Source organism: Adiantum capillus-veneris, chromosome 30 (genome assembly GCF_014529385.1).
Source record: "Adiantum capillus-veneris isolate H3 chromosome 30, ASM1452938v2, whole genome shotgun sequence".
Taxonomy (NCBI): Eukaryota; Viridiplantae; Streptophyta; class Polypodiopsida; order Polypodiales; family Pteridaceae; genus Adiantum; species Adiantum capillus-veneris.
Window position 1 is genome coordinate 7561256 of NC_140960.1, and position 21699 is coordinate 7582954.

General features: G+C 40.1%; 1 non-coding gene across 1 annotated transcript; it reads left to right on the plus strand.

The window, feature by feature from the left end:
* Positions 1-20205: 20205 nt before the first annotated feature.
* Positions 20206-20308, plus strand: LOC147417498 (U6 spliceosomal RNA). The gene has a single exon (XR_015187377.1). It is a non-coding gene; the product is annotated as a U6 spliceosomal RNA (small nuclear RNA).
* The last annotated feature ends 1391 nt before the right edge of the window (positions 20309-21699 follow it).

Sequence of the window (21699 nt, forward strand, 5' to 3'; positions counted from 1 at the left end):
AAAATATAGCTATCCTCTTTTTATATTGTTCAAAGCTTGTCTTTATCTTTTAATTACCCTAAAAATGCCTTACACTTGTGATGCGTGTACTTTGAGTAACCCTCTGCAATACTTCTCTTTTATTGGCCTGGTCGCACACTACCCTCTGCATGCATATAGTGAGTTCACAGGCGCGTGGATGCAGTGCTTGTGACTCGACACTTGCTTTTCTCAACCGGATTGTGTGCTGAAAGAAATCCCTGGAAACAGGGTCTTTAATGGCGACCTCGATTATGGGAATGCCTGGCATAATCTGGGTCCCTTCTGCTACAGCGGGGCATCATCATCTATAAAACCTTCACTGATTTACATCAAGTGAGTACTTTACTCACTTAGCATCATGGTTTTGTGATTACAGCTTGTGCGTTCAAAACTTATAAGCTGTTGTGACTTCAACAGCCTAAAAGTATGGAGAAAATTTTGGTGGAGTCGTCATCCTCTCGAAGTCTACAGGTTATCAAGCTGTTCGGCACTCATGTAGCCTTTAAAAATATTGGGCTGGACTGGTTTGGCTAAAATGAAGGTGCTTAAATTTAATAAATGGTAATTTTTGTTTGTTTAATCTTTGGCTAATTGGACATTTTTGTTTAAAGATGATGCTCTGATTCAGGGATGTTTGGAAGAAATTGAGAAAATTTACTATTGCTTAACTCAGGTCACTGAGGTGCTGCCAGGTCTCTAAAATATTAAGAAGATTCACTGTCTAGTTACTGTGGTGCAACCAGATATTGGAAAAATTTGTAGAGGTTGTTGAGCATCACATACCCAAATAATGTAGTGTTTTTTAGGCTGTTTAAAGCTTGAATACTTTTTGCCTTCATACATCACTTGCCCGCTTGATCACCACTTGCAGTTTGTATATATTGCTGACTTATGGTTACTGGATAATCAGTTGCGTATAATCACGTGCTAACAAATTGTTTTCTTGTGGCTATGGGTGCAGGTGAGGGCTATCTTCTTTGATAAAAACATTCTGTTCTATGTGGTTGATGACTTGTGGCGTATCTCTTACCTTGAAGTAGCATCACCCCAGACTTTGGGATTACTTTCTCCCATGTTGTACTTTGTTATCTTCATTACCTTGTACAAAATTTATTTTCAACTGCAAATAAATTATTGTACAAATCCATTGTATTTGCCTAGAATTATTGGTCTGTGAACAGGTAGTGTTTATTTACGTGTATGTATCTATTTAGAACTGCTACACACACAATAAATGCAAAAGAGTGATTGGATTGTCTTTCTCTCTGAGACCTTAGTTCTAGTTCTAAATTATTATATTCTAAATAGGCAGGGGTGCTATCACACAGTCTCAGTGGTCCCCTTTGACTTGATGCGTGAAAGGTTGCTAGCATGACCATTCCATTCTATACTAAAGATTCTCGTTCTCTCTTTCTAAATGACCCTTTTTCCTTGTCATTTCACTAGTTTATTACTTTTGTCTACCAGGTTACTAGAAAACTCACTGCAAGAATGAAGGTATGCTCTGACCCAGTAAAAAGAGCCGTAATTTTGGAGAAATTACAACTTGCTAGAGAAATACAAAGCATCTTTCCTAATATCTCTCTTAGGATTAGGCTCTATCTTCATAGGGCTATAAAATTAAAAAAGAAGTTACACTCTGTATAAGCTCTTTGGATCTACTCAACTCTTCCAAAATGCGGTAACCTAATTGTTGTTATTGAAATCTTTGCAGATTGTCTCCCTTTCCCAAGGGCTCACTCTTCCTATGGAACCCCTATCCTTTGCTTCTCTACTTGTCTTGAAATGTATACAAGATAGCGAGGCTTCAACTCTAATTGTAACATTTAATGGCCTAGTAACTCGTGTGTAGCGTAAAATAGCATGAACATAGTGAGCATTTCATTAGAATAGATTCCTAATGAGATTAACAAGAGTGCTTGGGTGGAGAGAGCAACAAAAAGCATAACACCTAGTTAGATAGGATGAAAAATACTTCAAAAGAGAGAGAAATTAAGCAATTGACAACAATTGAGGACTGGATTTTCATGGAGCCGGTCCCCCCTCCAAAAGGCTTTGTATTATGGTTTCTCCCATCAAGAGAGACATTTTACAATACAATTTCTTGTGTTCCTTCAATACTAGATAGTGCAATGAAGATGGAAACTTCATGCACTATGCAAAACACTTATCAAACACAACATCAATTCCCTCACAGTCTCAGACCCAAGACCTCACACACCTTCGAAGATGGTGAGAGCTAGCGGGGTATGAGAGTAGATTGAGAGGAAGAAGGAGTATTCTTACGAGAAAGATGTACATCTCCTCACATAATCACTCATATTAGCATAGATTAGCTTAGTAATTAGCATGGTAGAGGAGATGAGCATGCATTGAAGCTTGGCTCTTGGTTGGATTTGCATCACAAAGCCAAGAGTTGTTGATGTAGGCCTTCCTTTCCACAAGCTTGGAGTAGGTGATAAGCTTTCCATTAAAGCTTGAGAAGGAGAGAGAGTCTTCTTTACTTCACACATGAGATTGTGTGAGTGTGTGTGTGTGTGTGTGATAATGCCTTGCAAAAATCAGCCCCCTCTCTCTTGGTCGACCCCTCTTGCTATTTGCTCTTGCTAGCATCCTATTGGACCTCCCAGGCTTAGCCAATGGTAATTAAGCAGCATAAGTGATAGCCTTCTGACATGTGTCCCCCTTCCCCTTTTTGTGAGAGCTTTAGGTAATTATTTAATTCAACTAAACTCTCATTGGACCCATTTGCCTCCTGGCCAATAGGAATCAGGCAAGCCATTGGGCTGTTGAATGCTCATTGGTCCCCTTGGGAGACTGTCCAATAGTCTTCTAGAGAGCTTAATTCTTATTGTTTCTTTTATTAAGTGTTTTTAAATTAATTAAACTAGATTTACTCTAGCCTAATTCTCATGGGTCCACCTCCAAGGCCATCCAATAGGAATTGGGTACACCTTGTGGGCATCTGGGCTAGGGAGCTGACATGTGTCCCTCATTCCCTTTGTGTAAAGGGAGCTTGTGTGTGTGTGTGTGTGTCTCTCTCTCATCCCCTACTTGCAAGTCTCGCCCCCTCCTATGTCGGGATTGACAAAGACTTTTTGTGACACACACTAAGCATCCAATTTCCCTAGTGTCTGGCCTTTGGACACAACCTTTGAATTTTGGAACCTTAGCATTTTGGAAGTCTTAATGGGCTGAACCTTAGGGTCTTTTAAGCCCATTGTTGCACATTGCTCTTTTGCAGATGGCCCCCCCTTTGGATCCCTATTTTCCCTCCTTTGGATCCCTAATGTGGCTCGGTCTGCTTGCTTAACCAATATTCTAGTTTTTTCTCCCCTGGAACTTTCCCATGTTAAATGATCAGTTTAACATGAGAAAATCATTCAGGAGAATTAGATATTGATTATTATGACATTACCTCTCTCTTGAAATCATAGTCGCATTGACTATGGGGTAGAGAAGATAAAGCATATTCATTAGTCCTTTTTCCTAGCGGGTAGAGGATCCCTATGTTACTCTATGACATCATTCCACAATGGATGACTAGTCCATTTGGTGCTTGAGAGCTTGAGCTGCCGCAAGCATGTCTGCACATTAGTCCTATCATCTTCCATAGCAGAGTGACAAGCTCTACTTGGTGTTCGGAGACGTCGTCTCCACAAACTTGATCTAAGCATGCATACTACTTCATTTTTGTGCACAATAAAGAAAAAGAGAGTCTTATAAGACAAAAACTTTGTTCATTTTTAACAATTGTACATTTGCTTACTCTAGGGAAGCATTGTAAACATTGACAAGGTTTAGGTTATCCTTTAATTGTATGCCTTGCATCCATCTAGCATATTCAAAAGGATAATTCTTAAACCTTAATAAGATATCGTCGGATAGTCTTACCGCCTCTTAGTACCTTGTCTTCATGTCGGAGAATGGACTCAGGTTGCAGCACCTCTTCTTGGTCCTCGATCTTTGGTGAGTCTAATAGTTGGTTCTTGAGGTGGCTCTCCTTTGTAAGGCTTTAATAGGCTCACATGGAAAGCATTGTGTATGAGCCAATGACTGGGCAACTTGAGTTGATAGGCCATCTCATTGATTGGCCTAAGAATATGGAAAGGACCATAGTACCTTTTTGCTAACTTAGCATAGTATTTTTGGTGTCCCATAGGATTCTTGCGCGTGATGTGCCTTAATCGAGCCTTATGAAATTTTAATAAGACCCAACATTTTCTTTAAAGGCTTGGGCTCTTCTGTGCTTGTCAGCAGCAGCCTTTTGCCTTTGCTGTGAGATAGAGATAGCATCCTTAATCTTTTGGAAAGATTCTTGTAGGTCTCGGCTATACTCATCTGCAGCGAATATCTTCCCATGTACTCTTAAGTAGCAAGGGACTTCTTGATCTTCCCTCAATTACCTCAAAAGGTGCTTTTCCCGTGGAAGTATGTACAAAATTATTGTAAGCATACTCCACTAAAGTTAAGTACTTCTCCCATTGGGATCTTTGATCTACTTCTGTTACATAGGCTTTTAGTAGATCGATAATTCTTAGGTTAGCTATTTCACTTTGGCCATCCGTTTGCGGGTGATAGGCCGAAGAGAAGTTTAGCCTTGTTCCTAAATTCTCAAGACCCTTCCAGAAAATACTGGTCATTCTAGGATCTCTATCCGACACTATGGATGTTGGCAAGCCATGGTACTTGAAGATTTGTGAAATGAAGAGGGTTGCCATTTGATGGGCTTTGATAGTCTTTTTGACAGGTATAAAATGAGTTTGTTTACTGAACTTGTCTACTATCGTCCTTATTCCCGTATTCCCATGGATAGACTTAGGCAATCCAAAGATAAAATCCATGGATATGATCTCCCATGGAGAATTAGGGATTGGCAAAGGGTGAAGCAATCCAAGTTGCTTCCCTCTATCAAACTTTGTATTTTGGCATACCACACATTTAGAAACATACTCTTGTATGTTTGCTTTCATGGTAGGCCAATAAAAATATGTTTCAATCCCCTTTAGGGTAGACTGAATCCCTCTATGCCCTGCATAAGGAGGAGCATGAGATTCATACATTACTTTCTCACGTAGTGAGCTAGTAACACATAGTCTATTGCCATAAAGAAGATAACCATCTTGTAAAGTAAATGGATCCTCTTTCTTCCCTAGTGCAAGGGCTGAAATCACATCTCTAAAATCGGGATCAATAGCATACTCATCTATCATAGAAGATAGATCATTGTGAGTTGCTATGGAAACCGCATTCACTCTCGGCCGTCTTGAGAGCGCATCGGCTACTTGATTATGCTTGCTAGCAATGTGAGCAATATGAAAATGAAATTGCGAAAGAAAATTTGCCCACCTCATTTGTTTGTCGGAGATCTTGGTCTGTGTCATGAAGTACTTAAGACTTTGGTGATCCGTTCATAGAATGAAAGGAGTCCCTAATAAATAATGCTTCCATGAGTCTAAGGCATGTAGAACTACAAGGAGTTCCTTTTCATATATGCCTAGAGCTTGCTCAACAGGGTCAAGCCTTCGACTTTCATAGCCTATGGCGTGCCCTTCTTGACGCAAAACAACTCCAAGGCAATCACCACAAGCATCACATTGGACCTCAAATGGCTTTGAGAGATCCAATAGTGTAAGCACAGGTTGAGAGATAAGATTTCTTTAAGCTTTTCGAAAGCATTGTTCTCCTTGGTAGACCATGTGTACCTAACTTTTTTCTTTGTTAGGTCATGTAATGGTCCTGATATTAGTGAGAACTTTTCTATGAAGCGTCTAAAGTATGCGCACATACCTATAAAGCTTCTTAATTCATGAAGATTCCTTGGTTTAGGCCATCCTTTTATTACCTCTAACTTTGATGGATCCATTTGGATGCCATCTTGAGAGATAATGTGACCTAAATATTGAACCTCTTGTAAGAAAAATTCACTTTTCTTTTGATCAACATAAAGTTTATTCTCTCTTAGAACTTGAAATATTACCTGGAGGCGTCGCTTGTGTTTGTCTAATGAATTAGAGTAGATGATGATATCATCAAGGAACACTCCAGTAAAGGTTCAGTGAGGCCTGAATAGCTTCTCCATCAAGCGATTGAATGTGGTTGGTGCATTGGTCAAGCCAAAAGGCATGACAATGTATTCATAAAGACCAAACGTAGTGCAAAATGCGGTCTTTACAATGTATTGATCAACTATCCTTATTTGATGATAGCCACTTTTAGGTCAATCCTACTGAAGTAGGTGGAGCCTTGTAGCTTATCAAATAGGTCTTCTACCCGTGGAATGGGAAACCTATTTTTGATAGTGATCCTATTTAGTGCTCTATAGTCAACACACATACGATATGTGCCGTCTTTCTTTTGCACTAGTAGCACATGAGAACAAAATGGAGATGAGCTAGGCCTAACCATGCCCTTCTCAACTAACTCATGCACTTGCCGCATAATCTCCTCTTGTTGAGCTTGACAAACTCTATAAGGAGGTTTGCTAGGCAGTGAACTTCCTGGAAGAAGTTCAATTGCATGGTCATCATTACCTCGTTTAGGAGGTAGCTCACAAGCAATGTCGTCAATAAAGACATCTTGAAACCCCTTGAGAAAATTGGATAACTCTAATTCCTTTTGGTTGTGTATATTTCTTTCACTAAAACATTAGGTTCATTTTGAGAATCTTTAACAAAATCATGTACACGGAAATAGATCTCTTTATTGACTTGTTGAAAGCTTGAGTATGTAAATGGGTATAGTGTTACCCATTTCCTTAGCATCTATATACATATCTTTTTCCTTGAACTTAAAGGAGATTTTCCTTTCAGGGAATTTAACATTGGCAACCATGCGGTCAAACAAACCATGGTGCCCCTAGGATTACATCCTCATGCTTGAGAGGAGAGATAAAGAAGTCCTCTTTGTCCACATAGCTTTGGCCAAACATGGAGCCTCAATTTCCCGATTAAGGGAGTGACTGAAGCTTCTTGCCCCTTGAAAGCATCGTATGCGGGTAGGGCATCTCCCATCTCATAGGCTTGTATGCCTAGGTTGGTGGCCAACTCTATAGATATAAAATTATGAGTAGAAACAGGGTCAAAGAGAATAAAAGCATCATGTTCTCTTACCTTTCCCCAAGCATGGCATAGAGGAGATCCTTTGTGGTGAGTTTTCTCCTCTTGGGTTTCGACCAAGGTAGCTCTAGAAGGATCATGGCGGTTGTTCTTTTGGGGACAAGCGCATTACGCATGACCTTGTTCGCCGCAGTTGAAACACCGGTTATCCTTGCGATAACGCTCAAGCTCTTTAGGAGAGAGTTTATTTTTGCCTTTGTAAACTCCCCTTAGGCTCATTGGAACCTTGTTTTCAGGGGGCTTAGAATTCCTCTTAGCCCCTGTTTGGAAATTGATTTGAGAGGCCACCATAGTATGATGTATTACCGCCGATATGGTGCGTGGCCTTTGGGAGTTGACATAATCCACCATTTCTTTGGTTAAACCCGCACTGCTTTTGCTCTCCAAAATCCAACTTTTTGAAGACAGTGGCTTTGACTTGTAGATCCCAAAACTTGTCTACATATTTGTGGATGGATTCATAGGGAGAGAGATTCAAGCTTTGCCATTCGGTGAGTACTTTGTCTTTGGCATCGGTGGCCAAAAATTACTTCATGATGGAAGCTCTTAAAGCTTTCCATGTTTGTGGAGCTTCACCGTTGGCCCGTAGGCTAGACCACCATTGTCTGGCGGAGTTTTGAAAGTACATAGCTACATGGCATAGCTTAGAGGACTCCGTGAAGCCCTCATCTCCAAACGCCGCATTGTATTGTTGGATAAAGGCCAAGACTTTGCTCGTAGCACCAAAAGTGCCATCGTAGGTAAGGAAAGAGATACTCTTCCCTCCTTCAAACTTCTTGAGCTTGGATGACCTCTTCCATGCGGCATAGGATTTCCTATGGCCTCTTCTTTTTGATGGTTCAAAGGTTGCACCATCACTTTCTTTAAAAGATGAAGAATTTGAGGAAGATGGACAAGAGGGTGATCTCTTTCTCGCCTTTTTCTTTCCTTTCTTATTTGTCTTCACCGTCACTTTCATAAGAGGAAGAGGATGAAGAAGATGGAGAAGAGGGTTTCCTCTTTCTCGCCTTTTTCTTCTCTTGCTTTTTGTCATCCCTCTTTGAAGTATGGTGTGGAGAAGTATGCGATGGTTTTCTCCGTTTTGGAGGTGATGGAGAGCGTTTAGCCCGCCGTCTTCATAGAGCCATCTCCACCGAGGTGGCGGGAGACTCACTTCTTTCTTGTTCCTTCGGTGGAGGCTCTTGAATTCTCCTTTGAGAAGGAGATGCGTCATCAAAGAGCAAATTTCTGAGCCCTTCATAGGGATCCTCTTCTTCTTCCCGAATCGGAGAGACACCTCTTTTGGAAGTCTCACAAAGAGGCTTCCTAGGTGTTCTCTCATCATGGTGGGGAGCTTGGAGAATCCCATGAGCACAAAGCTGCCGTTGCACTTCACTTTGGAGGGATGGATTGCCCATGGCTTGTTGAAGCCTAGAAACAAGATAGTTAACAAGCATCGGGGCATCATTAGTAGCTTGCTCATTAGCAAAAGCAAAGTTATCAACATTAATTTTACTCTCTTTACTATTGTCAGCCATTCTAACAACTTTTAGGTGTAAACTTTTTAGGTGTACTTTCGCACTTCAAGCCCTAGTTGCTACTCCTCTTTACCCCTTTAGAAAAAGCACTCAAGCTACTGTACCCGTGGCTCGAATACCATTAATTGCAAGGAATAGAAGAGAGGGTCGTTCAACACCAAAACAGCACCCGCTCATGTCAAGCTTCTAATAGCTCAATAGTGGTGAAGCCGTAGGCAAGCCCCGTAGGACTCCACTATTAAGACCATAGCTCTCGACGGTGATGCCCCGTTAACTGCACAAAGGCAGGTGCACAGCAAGGCTAAAAAATCACATGCAATTAATAGTACCAACCATTTATAGATAGCTTGAGGACCTCCCTTCTTGAGCAAGAAAAGAGAAACCGTGTGCTCTGATACAAATGTAACATTTAATGGCCTAGTAACTTGTCTGTAGCGGAAAATAGCATGAATATAGTGAGCATTTCATTAGAATAGATTCCTAATGAGATTAACAAGAGTGCTTGGGTGGAGAGAGCAACAAAAATCATAACACCTAGTTAGATAGCATGAACAATACTTCAAAAGAGAGATAAATTAAGCGATTGACAATAGTTGAGGACCGGATTTGCATGGAGCCGGTCCCCCCTCCAAAGGCTTTGTATTATGGATTCTCCCATCAAGAGAGACATTTTACAATACAATTTCTTGTGTTCCTTCAATAGTAGATAGTGCAATGAAGATGGAAACTTCATACACTACGCAAAACACTTATCAAACACAACATCAATTCCCTCACGGTCTCAGACCCAAGACCTCACACACCTTCGAAGATGGTGAGAGCTAGTGGGGTATGAGAGTAGATTGAGAGGAAGAAGGAGTATTCTTACGAGAAAGATGTACATCTCCTCACATAATCACTCATATTCGCATAGCTTAGCTTAGTAATTAGCATGGTAGAGGAGATGAGCATGCATTAAAGCTTGGCTCTTGGTTGGATTTGCATCACAAAGCCAAGATTTGTTGATCTAGGCCTTCCTTCTCACAAGCTAAGAGTAGGTGATAAGATTTCCATTAAAGCGTGAGAAGGAGAGAGAGTCTTCTTTACTTCACACATGAGATTTTGTGAGTGTGTGTGTGTGTGATAATGCCTTGAAAAAATCAGCCCCCTCTCTCTTGGTCGACCCCTCTTGCTATTTGCTCTTGCTAGCATCCTATTGGACCACCCACGCTTAGCCAATGGTAATTAAGCAGCATAAGTGATAGCCTTATGACATGTGTCCCCCTTCCCCTTTTTGTGAGAGCTTTAGGTAATTATTTAATTGAACTAAACTCTCATTGGACCCCTTTGCCTCTTGGCCAATAGGAATCAGGCAAGCCATTGGGTTGTTGAATGCTCATTGGTCCCCTTGGGAGACTGTCCAATAGTCTTCTAGAGAGCTTAATTCTTATTGGTTCTTTTATTAAGTGTTTTAATTAATTAAACTAGATTTACTCTAGCCTAATTCTCATGGGTCCACCTCCAAGGCCATCCAAGAGGAATTGGGTACACCTTGTGGGCATTTGGGCTAGGGAGCTGACATGTGTCCCTCATTCCCTTTGTGTAAAGGGAGCTTGTGTGTGTGTGTGTGTGTGCTTCTCTCTCATCCCCTACTTGCAAGGCTCGCCCCCTCCTATGTAGGGATTGACAAAGACTTTTTGTGATACACACTAAGCATCCAGTTTCCCTAGTGTTTGGCCTTTGGACACAACCTTTGAATTTTGGAACCTTAGCATTTTGGAAGTCTTAATGGGATGAACCTTAGGGTATTTTAAGACCATGTTGCACATTGCTCTTTTGCAGATGGCCCCCCCTTTGGGTCCCTATTTTCGCTCCGTTGTATCCCTACTGTGGCCCGGTCTGCTTACTTATCCAATATTCTAGCTTTTTCTCCCCTGGCACTTCCCCATATTAAATGATCAGTTTAACATGAGAAAATCATTTAGGAGAATTAGATATTGATTATTATGACACTAATTTTTTATGCCTCAAAGGATTCTAGTCTGTCAATTGTCCAGCTTATTTCTTTTGACCAACGGCTGAAAGTTCTCGTTCTCCTCATTAAGAATAAAATTGAAAGTATCAACCTACTGCTAGAATTTACTTCTAATTTGGTCGGTCTTTTCAAAGCCCATATTCAGGACTTAGCTTCCTTCTCTTCTAACGGCTCTGAACTTTTGCGGGCTTAGTCCCAACTCCAATAGTCCCTCCACCTAACAGCCTCTTTTGTAGATATGTTGTTGCATTGGAAGCTGTAAAAGATTTTCCAAAGGATCTTTGTTCACTCAATGAAGCTTCCCTTTTGGATATGGTGCCAAAATCTATAGGGCCTTTCCTTTTTTACCATCACGACAGATTGAAGTAGAATCCTTGGGTGTAGAGCACAGACTTTGGTTGTTCCCAAATAAAGGGTTTCTTGCACCCATTTCTATGGAAACTTGGGTTTTCCTTGCCAACCTATCACCTGCCACTATTGAAGAATGCAAGCTTAAGGTTCTTAAAGGGATTCAGCTCCTGGATAAAGGAGATCTGATTAAAGCTCCATTCAATATGAATTTCCTTGATGATAAAAAATGCGGATCTAATACAGGTTTATATGCAAGAACCAAAGGTGTGATGACCTTTAGTAAAAATAATGTTGATTACTACACTAAAATAGTATGGAATGTGTTCACACCTTACCTTAAGTGTGCATGCAAATTTTTAGATCCTAAAGTTGCTTGTGAGTCAAGCATCATTTGGTTTGACCATGCTATTTGGTACGCCCTCAACAATCTGCCAAATATATTTCCTGACAAAGTAGAAGATTTTCATCTTTCCCTCTTTTGTTTGTGGCTTGGTGGACAAGCTAAGGATCTGGTCTTAGCTCAAATCTCCTTTATACATTACAGATCGATTATGTGTGACACCCTCCAAGAGCTTGGTTCTGAAGGTTGTGGCACACTGTTAACCAGTTATGGAGGTTATAAAGGAATCAAAAGTATGGTTGGTCAAATCAAGCCTAATATTGATGATGATGAAACTCAAGTTTCCAAACTCCCCGACACTCTTGTCTCTCCGTCGGCTTCTTGCACCTCTTTCTTGACTCCCTCCTCTAGTGATTCTGTTTTTGGGAGAGGGAGAGCTAGAAGTTATATTAGAGGCTGTGGCAGAAACCTACAAATCCAAAATCTTTTGGATATGTAATGTGCAGGTACGAAGGAACGCCTGTGGAAGACTTTACCTACCTCCGAAGGAAGAAGCATGTAATAGAATATTTTCACACTGCTTGTTTACTAGCAAGATTTTGGATTTTTTTACTCCCCAATCTATTTTTACTGAATGTTTTAGACATGTTTTTGGATCAAATCTGTTGCTAAAACATGTGATGTTTGGATGAAAATACTTGTCGTCTATCAAAAATCTTTTTTATTCAAATGATTTCCTCCACAATGAAGAGGTTCTTGTCTGCGCTTGTCACCTATTTTCGAAGTTTTGTAAGACTTTTACTAACTTTGGCTTACATGTTTGTACTTCTAACTTAGAAATCATATCTAATACTCCTGTGAGGAGCCTCTTGAGTAAAGGCTTGAATCATATTCCTCCTTTTCCACTAAATCCTCAGCTTGCCTTATTGGCTCTACTTGAAAGCCTGGCCGACTTGGCCTTAAAACTCCAATTGGAGGTTGATGTTCACATTCTACTTACCTCAACACTCAAAGAAATTTTTTGGAAAAAGATCAGTCTTATGCCGCAAGTATGGCTAAGTACTGAGACTACCTGGCTAACTCCTAAATTTAAGACTTCCATCTCTAATATTAAGGAGAGATGGTTCATTATTGGCCTTGATAAAGCCTCGAATACTGCTTCCTTTATATGTTAAAAAAATAGCTTTTGATTCTACCTATTCCAGACTCAATGGTGTGGATTTTTTCAAACTTGATACCTCTTCGCTTAGAACTTCTATATAATGATTTATCAGGACTTGGTTATTGTCCTAACTCTCTGAAAATTCTTGTACTCTCCCAACTTATAAAAATCATAAGCATAAATTTAGATGGATTACTGACGCATCTAATAGCCTGTTTTCTTGTATTACGAATGACATCACCTTTTGCTTAAACCTACTAGAAATTGAAGCAATTTGCACCATCAAGCGTAATGATCTTAGATGATTCGGAAATTTAGACTGCTGCCCGTTTTGGATCATTGAAAATGCAGCATAGGTTTTTGTTAACCTCCCAAAAAACATTTTCTCTATCTTTACGGCAGACATAACACAATGCTATGAGAATATTCCTCTAAAAGGATCTTATGGTCTTTTTAATACATTATCTAATCTTATAAAGTTAGCTTTTTCTCATAGAGTGAAACTGGGATATACATGTATCTCAACAAAAAAGAATAAAGGTTGGGTAAAAAAATCAAAAAAGTCTACACCTTTCGTCTTTAAAGAAGATGATTTATATAGATATATCTTTTGGCTCCTGAATAATTGCTGTCTCCAAATAGGGGTTACTTGCTATAAACAAATATTAGGGATCCCAATGGGATTTTCTTGCTCTCCAGTTATGTATAATCTCTATCTTTGTCACTTCAAATACAAATGGATCTTAAAAATGTTAAGTCACCCTACCAGGGCTTTGTTACTCACACACTTTGTTCATTTGTTTAGGTTTATGAATGACCTGTGTAGCCTTAACAATCCCATGTTCGAAGATACACTTAAAGATATATATCCACCTTGTCTTAATATTGAACCTACGTTCTCTGATAAAATAATGTGGCTTGATAATTGGGTCATTTCTAGGACTCACTTCCTGAATATCGCGATTACTCTGACTCCCCCATTCTTGGGTAGTTTTTATACTCGTTTCTTCTGGGAAAGAGATAATCTCAAACTCGTCTCCTCTGAATTTACAAAAAGGAAAAGCAATATACCCTTTAAAAATTTATTACACACCTGTCTAGGAATGTTTTTTCTTATAATGTATGCCTCGTTTGATAGATTTTTAGCATATGAAGAAATCAACACTCTTATTATCGAGTTCATTAATAATGGGTTTTCTCAAAAAGACCTTGTTGCTTGTATTTGCAATTCCTTAAAAAAGCACAACTGGTCCGGCCTTAAGTTTGACCTACAAAATTTGATTAGTCTCTTTAAACCAGAATAAGATACACTAGAGTATTGAATTTCTCACTTTCTAAAGGAAACCTCTTGTTTTCCTTTCGAAATATTTGGAAATAATTTCTTTTTGAGATAGTAGGCCCATATTCTATGGGTCTACCACCACTTAGAATATGGTGCCTGGGAATGGGTGGGCACACACACACACACACACACACACACACACAAAATTACATGAGTCCTTTCTCATGCTTCACTACATAAATTGGACAGAAAAAGCCTGGCTTGTTTTATAAAAAAAACCCTTTTTTTCTTCACCTTTACATCTCTATTAAACCATCCATTACATGATCACACAAGCAGCTGTCACGGTAATAACATGTGTTTGGACTCTCGGCCAAAGGTAAGATACCGTTGGCCAAAATTACACCATACTCTCTGGTGCGGGGTGTGCTATTAAAATATCCTCTGAGGGGCTGTCCAAAACTGCGATACAAAAAAATCTTATGGTGTGGAAGAACTGCGCTAGCAAGTATAACAGCTCGGAAAATCCTTGCTTCATTCAATGTTCCACATAATAATACTGTGGCCCTTAGCCCATGGCTTCAGTTACCATCACAAGACGGATATTGTTCCTGAAGTGCTCTCGACCCCAAAGGGTCACCCCGTGTCACTCTATCCTGATATGTCCACCACTTCATCTGCGTAAACGATGTTCCTAATTGGAAGAATAAAAGACGCTCATAACGGAGTATAGTGGTTCTCCTAATGGACTCACTCGATTGCTGAAGATGAGGAATGGTTATGTCTAAAGCCTGATCTTGATTATAAGTCATAGCGTATAATGTTATGACACAGCTTAAGACAAGTAATCAGTTGATTGTAAACTCTTTGAAAGTTACTCAAGACTGATACAGTGCACTCTGAAGTTTAAAAACACCCATCCTTTATAGACCTACATAGCTACCTGAACCTAATGGATATCTGTACGAATAGCCCAAGCTACTTGCCATCTCTTATTGGGTCCAGTATTACATTAACTCACCTCTTTGTGATTGCAAATGCTTATCTAGTAACTTACCCACTTGGCTAGCTTATCGATAATAGTCTCGTTTGATATGTCGGTTGTATGAGTAATTTTTTGTCTGTGTCCATCTAGAGTTAGAGGATATACCTCTTTAGGAATTTTAAGTGCCGCGTATCGACCTAGTGAAAGTAGTCTGGAAATTTCATACTATCTACTACCACAATAATATTGATGCTCATAAAGGATTTTATTTTTTATTCTTAAATATAGGTATCCTCTTTTTATATTTTTCAAAGCTTGTCTTTATCTTTTAATTACCCTAAAAATGCCTTACACCTATATTGCATGTACTCTGAGTAAACCTCTGCAATACTTCTCTTTTATCGGCTTGGTCGCACGCTACCCTCTGCATGCATATAGTGGGTTCGCAGGTGCGTGGCTGCAATGCTTGTGACTCGACACTTGCTTTTCTCAACCAGATCGTGTGTTGAGACAAAATCCCTGGAAACAGGGTCTTTAATGGCAATGTCAATTATGGGAATGCCTGGCATAATCCGGGTCCCTTCTGCTACGGCGGCGCATCATCATCTATAAAACATTCACTGATTTACATCAAGTGAGTACTTTACTCACTTAGAATCGTGGTTCTGTGATTACAGCTTGTGCGTTCAAAACTTGTAAGCTGTTGTGACTTCAACATGCCTAAAAGTATGGAGAAAATTTTGGTGGAGTCGTCATCCTCTCCAAGTCTGCAGGTTATCTATCTATTTGGCACTCATGTAGACTTTTAAAATATTGGGTTGGACTGGTTTGGCTAAAATGAAGGTGCTTAAATTGAATAAATGGTAATCTTTATTTGTTTAATCTCTTACTAATTGGACAAATTTTTGTTTAAAGATGATGCTCTGATTTGGGGAAGTTTGTTTTTGGCTAGAATCTTTGAAGAAATTGAGAAAATTTACTATTGCTTAACTCAGGTCACTGAGGTGTTGCCAGGTCTCTAAAACATCAAGAAGATTCACTGTCTGGTTACTGTGGTGCAACCAGATATTGGAAAAATTTGTAGAGGTTGTTGAGCGTCACATACTCGAATAATGTAGTGTTTTTTAGGTTGTTTAAATCTTGAATACTTTTTGCCTTCATACATCACTTGCCCGCTTGATCACCACTTGCAATTTGTATATATTGCTGACTTATGGTTACTGGATACATCTTGCCTGTTATGGTTTGGGTCACCGGCTTTAAAATCATCTAAGCATTGCTTCGTTTAAAATTACCCTTATTTGCTCTCATTATATCAGTGCATAGGAGGATGATTGCATACCTGTAGGATGCTATGAACAAGAATAGAAAAATGCTATCTCCAGCTAGTGTGTAAATATCTATAAAGGGCTGATGGTATATTTGGTACTCGCTAGTATGTGAGATGGTCTTTGACTAAGCCTGTGATGGTCTCTGGCCTTTTTTATTCTGGTTTTGGTTGAATGCCTTTTCTAGGGAATTAGACCTTCCTAGCTGGTCTTGCTGTGATTTTATTAGAACATATTAGACATTTAACATGGGGTAATGGTATCATGGCTACTCTCTCGAGAGTGGGAGGATGACTTTGGGAAAATACTTCGGCTGATCTCTGGTTTTTTTACTATATCTCTAGCTTGTACTGGTTGGGCCATTTTTAACTTGATGCCATGACCTGCCCTGTTGTGCAGGTTATTTTTTAGAGAATGTCACTTTGGCCTGCACTATAAAAACATAATTTCTTGTTTGTCCGCTCTCTTTTTTTCATAATAAGAAGAACAAATCTGCAGTTTGTATTTAATTTTGGGTAAACAGATGATGAGAGTGATTTTATTATATACTCGATTAGCGAGGATAAAAACAGGTATTTGGTACTGGCTATATGGAAGATTATGTCGGCTATGACATAGGAAGAGAATCAACTGTTAATAATGATGGTATTTGAAAGGATTTAATTGGTTCTTAATTTTGGTATTAGTATAGTTTTAAAAAATCCAAACATTTGTTTCAGACTCCTCTGGTTGGTCTGCTGGTCCTGTACCTTACTGTGTCGCTCTGATGTATGTTGGTTTGGCTTTCGTAATATACTATAGAGGCCTTTTAAGCTTTGTAAATGAAATAAAATTCAAGCTCAAACTTTGTTCAGACATAACCAGGCGGTCCTTTATCTCTTCAAGAGGTGTTTTAGCCATTTAAGATCTAATATCTAGTGTAGGATTATATGTCTCGAGCTAACTTGAGCTTGCTCCTATGGGGTTAAAATCTCCCCGATCTCGTTAAAGAATGAGTTTCGGATCTTTTCTATAAAAACCTAGTTTTTTTATAATCTCTTTAAAGCTCTTGAAACTAAGGTTAGGCATTGGAAAATTTTATAAAATAAATCTGGAACTCACTTTGATATATAGTAGCTTTGGGGGAATCTTACTCTCCGGGATAGATTGCCTAAAAACCAAGGACTCTTATTTTGTTTTAAAAAAAACAAAATACGTGTAGAGAACTGTTTGTTTTTTCATTGCGACATGGATAACAACTGGGATGCCCAGCATCACTTGCGTACTGTCACGTGCTAACAAATTATTTTCTTGTGACTATGGGTGCGAGTGAGGGCCACCTTCTTTGATAAAAACATTCTATTCGTATCTCTTACCTTGAAGCAGCATCACCCCAGACTTTGGGATTACTTTCTCCCATGCTGTACTTTGTTATCTCCATTACCTTGTACAAATTTTATTTTCAATTGCAAATAAATTATTGTACAAATCCATTATATTTTCCTACAATTATTGGTGTGTAAATAGCTAGTGTTCGTTTGCGTGTATGTATCTATTTAGAACTGCTACACACACACACACACACACACACACACACACACACACTAAAACATTAAAACACACACACTTTTTTTTAACGAAATTTTGAAAAGACTTATCTACATTGAACATATAGATCATAAAAAAAAATAGAACATGCAATTTTCATAGTGGCATGCAGAGACAAGGGCAGAGAAATGTGTAGAGTACTACTTGTGTTTGAGTTGGAGGTCTTCATCTAAGGTGAGGTGGTAGCTTGCAATGGCTTTGTTTGTTTGGATGGACTCTCACCTTGTCGTGCTTTCCTCGTTTAAATGAGGCGGACTTGCAGAGATAGGCTAGGATTTCTTCAACTTGGATGATGATTCAATTACCTTGAGTCTTTATTTCTATGAAGCAAAGGCTCGTTAGATGAAAAATCTCTAGCGTTCTCCTCTAGCAAGTTGAAATCAAGGTCTATATCTCCTCGCTAAGATTGCTACAATAGTGCACGCCTCACTTGTCACAACTTCTCCTTCATGAGAGCTGGCTCAATCTACTCACCAACAAAGTGGGAGGTACGAAACTTTACCCCCCCACTCTTCGCCATAGTAGGTCCCATCTCTCCCTTCCCACCCATAATCATCACTCCACCACTCTTATCTATAACATCCAGCTCCTCAAATGTTCAAAGACTTGTGCTATCCGGGGATGCTATGTGAATCTTAGAGCTTCATCACTAAGTAATAGATAATTACAAACTCTATCTTAATTCAATTCTAATTGTATGTGCAAACATACATATACACACAAATGTACAAATTGCAAAATACTAGCTTACATTATAGTTATAACCTTTGTGTACACACACACTATTAATATTGGAAGATAAATAATTAATCATGCTTGTATAATTGAAATGAAAAGCTTTCAGATTATGGTAATCCCTCTCTTTTGTTGTGTCGTAATAGATTATCTTGTAACTAATGATAAGAGCAGAGCAATGAAGAAGAAAGAGCTCGAAGAGAGCTTTCAGGTGAGCCTAAGCACTCTCTTTGGGTCCAAGGAGGTTGATAATGCGCACGCGCGCGTGCACACACACACACAACAACAACAACGACAACAACAAATTAAGAGATAACACCCTAGAAAGGAGTGGCATGTGCTATTTTTAGCAGATGCCTTGCCTAATAAGCCAGATCCCTTGATTTTGGCCTCTCTGCCAACACTTTTTGGGTCGACCCCTCTTTGCAAGGTCGTGTGTTAATGATCTACTTATCACCAGCACTCTATATGCACTTATCACAAGGTGCCTTTCACATGCAAGCTTTCCCGTCTAGTTCCCATAGTGCTCTCGAAACACTAAAATTGAGGTTGGGAGGTCATTTTGAAACTGTTGAAAATTATACCGGGTTCCTTAAAAGAATTTCCACATCATAATGGACATTCCTTTGAGCTTTTGACATCTTCATGCGGGAAGCCGGTTTAGGGTTTAGGGCTTAGGGTTTAGGGTTTTAACCAAACCTTAGCTGCTTATGAATGTTATGAGGCTCCTTAATACCTTTAGCCTTGGTCTTACCATTCTCGCTTCCTGGGCAGCCTATTTTAAGTCAAATACAGACATTTCGTCTCTCTAGGCTAGAGAAAAAAAATACTCATCTAGCATTAGGTTTTCATTTTGATTTTAAGAGATCGAAATGGCTTTCATCATTTAGAGAGTAACTTAGACTTGCCAAAAAATTAAATTTGGTGGCAGTGTATCTAAGTCTCCTTTTCTGATAGAGTCGAAGAAAATTTATGCTAAAAGTGAGGTTCCAATGGCAATCCCTAAAGGTGAAGCTCGGCAATATCTCATGATTTGAATGGATTCTTTAACAACAAGAGCTACAACAATGCCACCATTAAAGACCTCAATTAAGGTGTTCACCTTGGATTGCCGAGCTAGGGAAGGGCCAACGATGGCACGCATCACCGACAAACAAGCATAGAGATCAAGAAATCGCAAATTCCAACCCTATAAGAGTGGCAGTTAGCTAAGACTTTCCCTCTTTCTACTGACAAAAGGCACATTCCGGCCATCAAAGTGACGCAACAAGACTCGAGGCATGTGTGGTTTTAAATGTAGGACTCGCGTGCAGAGGAAACTTCTCTCTCACTCATGCTCGGATATATAAACTGGTCGATCTATATATATCTGCAATGTCGACGCGACAGAAGGCCTGTAACTTGCAACTTTGTACTATGGCCGCAAGGGCATAAAGGGGAAGGGTAACACGTTCTGCTCCTATGATGGAGAATTTGACCATGTGGAGGGAGTTTTACCGTTTAAGTAGCAATCTGCTCCCTGCACCCTTTGAAATTACTACGTATGGTTCCCACATTCTTGTTCTCCTATGGGGATCATGGATGTGTGGAGTAATAAATACGGTTGTGGTTGAGGGCTTGTAAGTTTGGGCGTGCGTGAGTTGGGAGGCCAGGACAGTGTGGAGTGTTGGAGCGTTTGCCACATGGCAAAGGACTGCCCCACATGCACATTTGAAATCCTCGAAAAGGAAGGTTCATATGTTGGAGAAGGGGCTTGTTCTCTTTCGTCCCTTCGGGGACATCTGATAAAATTGGAACGATACAGAGAAGATTAGCATGGCCCCTGCGCAAGGATGACACGCACAAATCGAGAAATGGTCCAAATTTTTTTGCTATTTCTGTATGGTTTACTTTTATTGGGTCGTTTTGTGCAGGGCGTTTCAGCGGTGGTGCAGAAGATGCAAAGGATGCCATAACTACAGCGCGGCTTTTATTAGGTGCTTGGGAGCTCTGTTTCACATGTTTGGGTGCCTAGCGTGGAGAAGTTGCCGCCTGGCCTAGATTTGTGCCATTGGGAGACACGTGCACATTCTGTACCAAGCCACTGCCAGTCTGCAAACCTGTTTGAAACAGCAGAATATCAAAAATTGCAGAGTCACGTGCAACAATGGTTCGAGAGTTGTTCACTGACCAAGACTCTGCATCTGCAACCTCCACTCAATAATTATTGGGGAGCATTCAGAAGACCATGCATGCATGCATAAAGATTTGTGCCGCCCCACAACAAGTCTCTATCACACGCCATTGCCATTGCCATTGCGATATGACCCCATGTCATCGGCATCAACATGCAACATGCACAATGGGAGGCACCAAGGTATTTGTGATGTTCTCTCAACAGAGAAGCTCCCATTGGATGTGAAATGAGGTCATCTCTCCCACTGTGATCAGATGCAAGGTGAGATTACTCTTTAGGGGCTCTTGGCACTCAGATGTGAGCTTAGCACTGATTCGGTTGCAATTTATCAAAAATTCAGAAATGTACTTGACAAGAATGTTGCCACTTGGAGAGCATTAATTGGTAAGGTATGCCCAACAAGGGCACGCCACTTCTTTTCAAAGGATGCAGAGTCCACGATCATCTTATGTTTATCTACTGTGGATTCCTGGCAGCATGCCATTGTGGATAGAGTCGTTGTCGTGCCGGGATACGCTGAGTGGCTCACTCTACGATTTCCAGGTGAGATGATTGGTCTGTTGAATGTGTATGCTCCTAACCAATGGAGCACCTTTGCACTATGATTAGAGATGTTTTAGTGCTAAGGGGGGACTTTAACATGCTAGAGCTCTAACCCATTTGATAGATTGGGAGGTGGCCACGCTACAAATGTACATGGCGATGAGTTGAAGCGCGGGAGAGACTATGTAGGACAGTACGGTTGACTGAGGCGCGGGAGAGACTATGCATCATGAGGCTTTCATGGGATAGCAGAGAAGCTCCCAATCTGATCGGCCTGCCAACTTGTCGCACACAGCTAGCTCATTTTTATTCATGTGACTTCCTTGGTGAACGAGGGGGAACCACAACCATCTTAGCACGCTCCTTCTTCTTCTCAAACCATGTGGTAGCTGTGTTGGTTCTCAAGGAGGAAGCAGGGAGGCAAGCCATGAACTGAGGATTCTTGAGAGAGTGTTGGTTGACTTGGACAGAAGAGGGGATTTGGCAGATAGCGATCTGCATGGTGGATATAGTGCAGCAACCACACAAACAACGGATAGC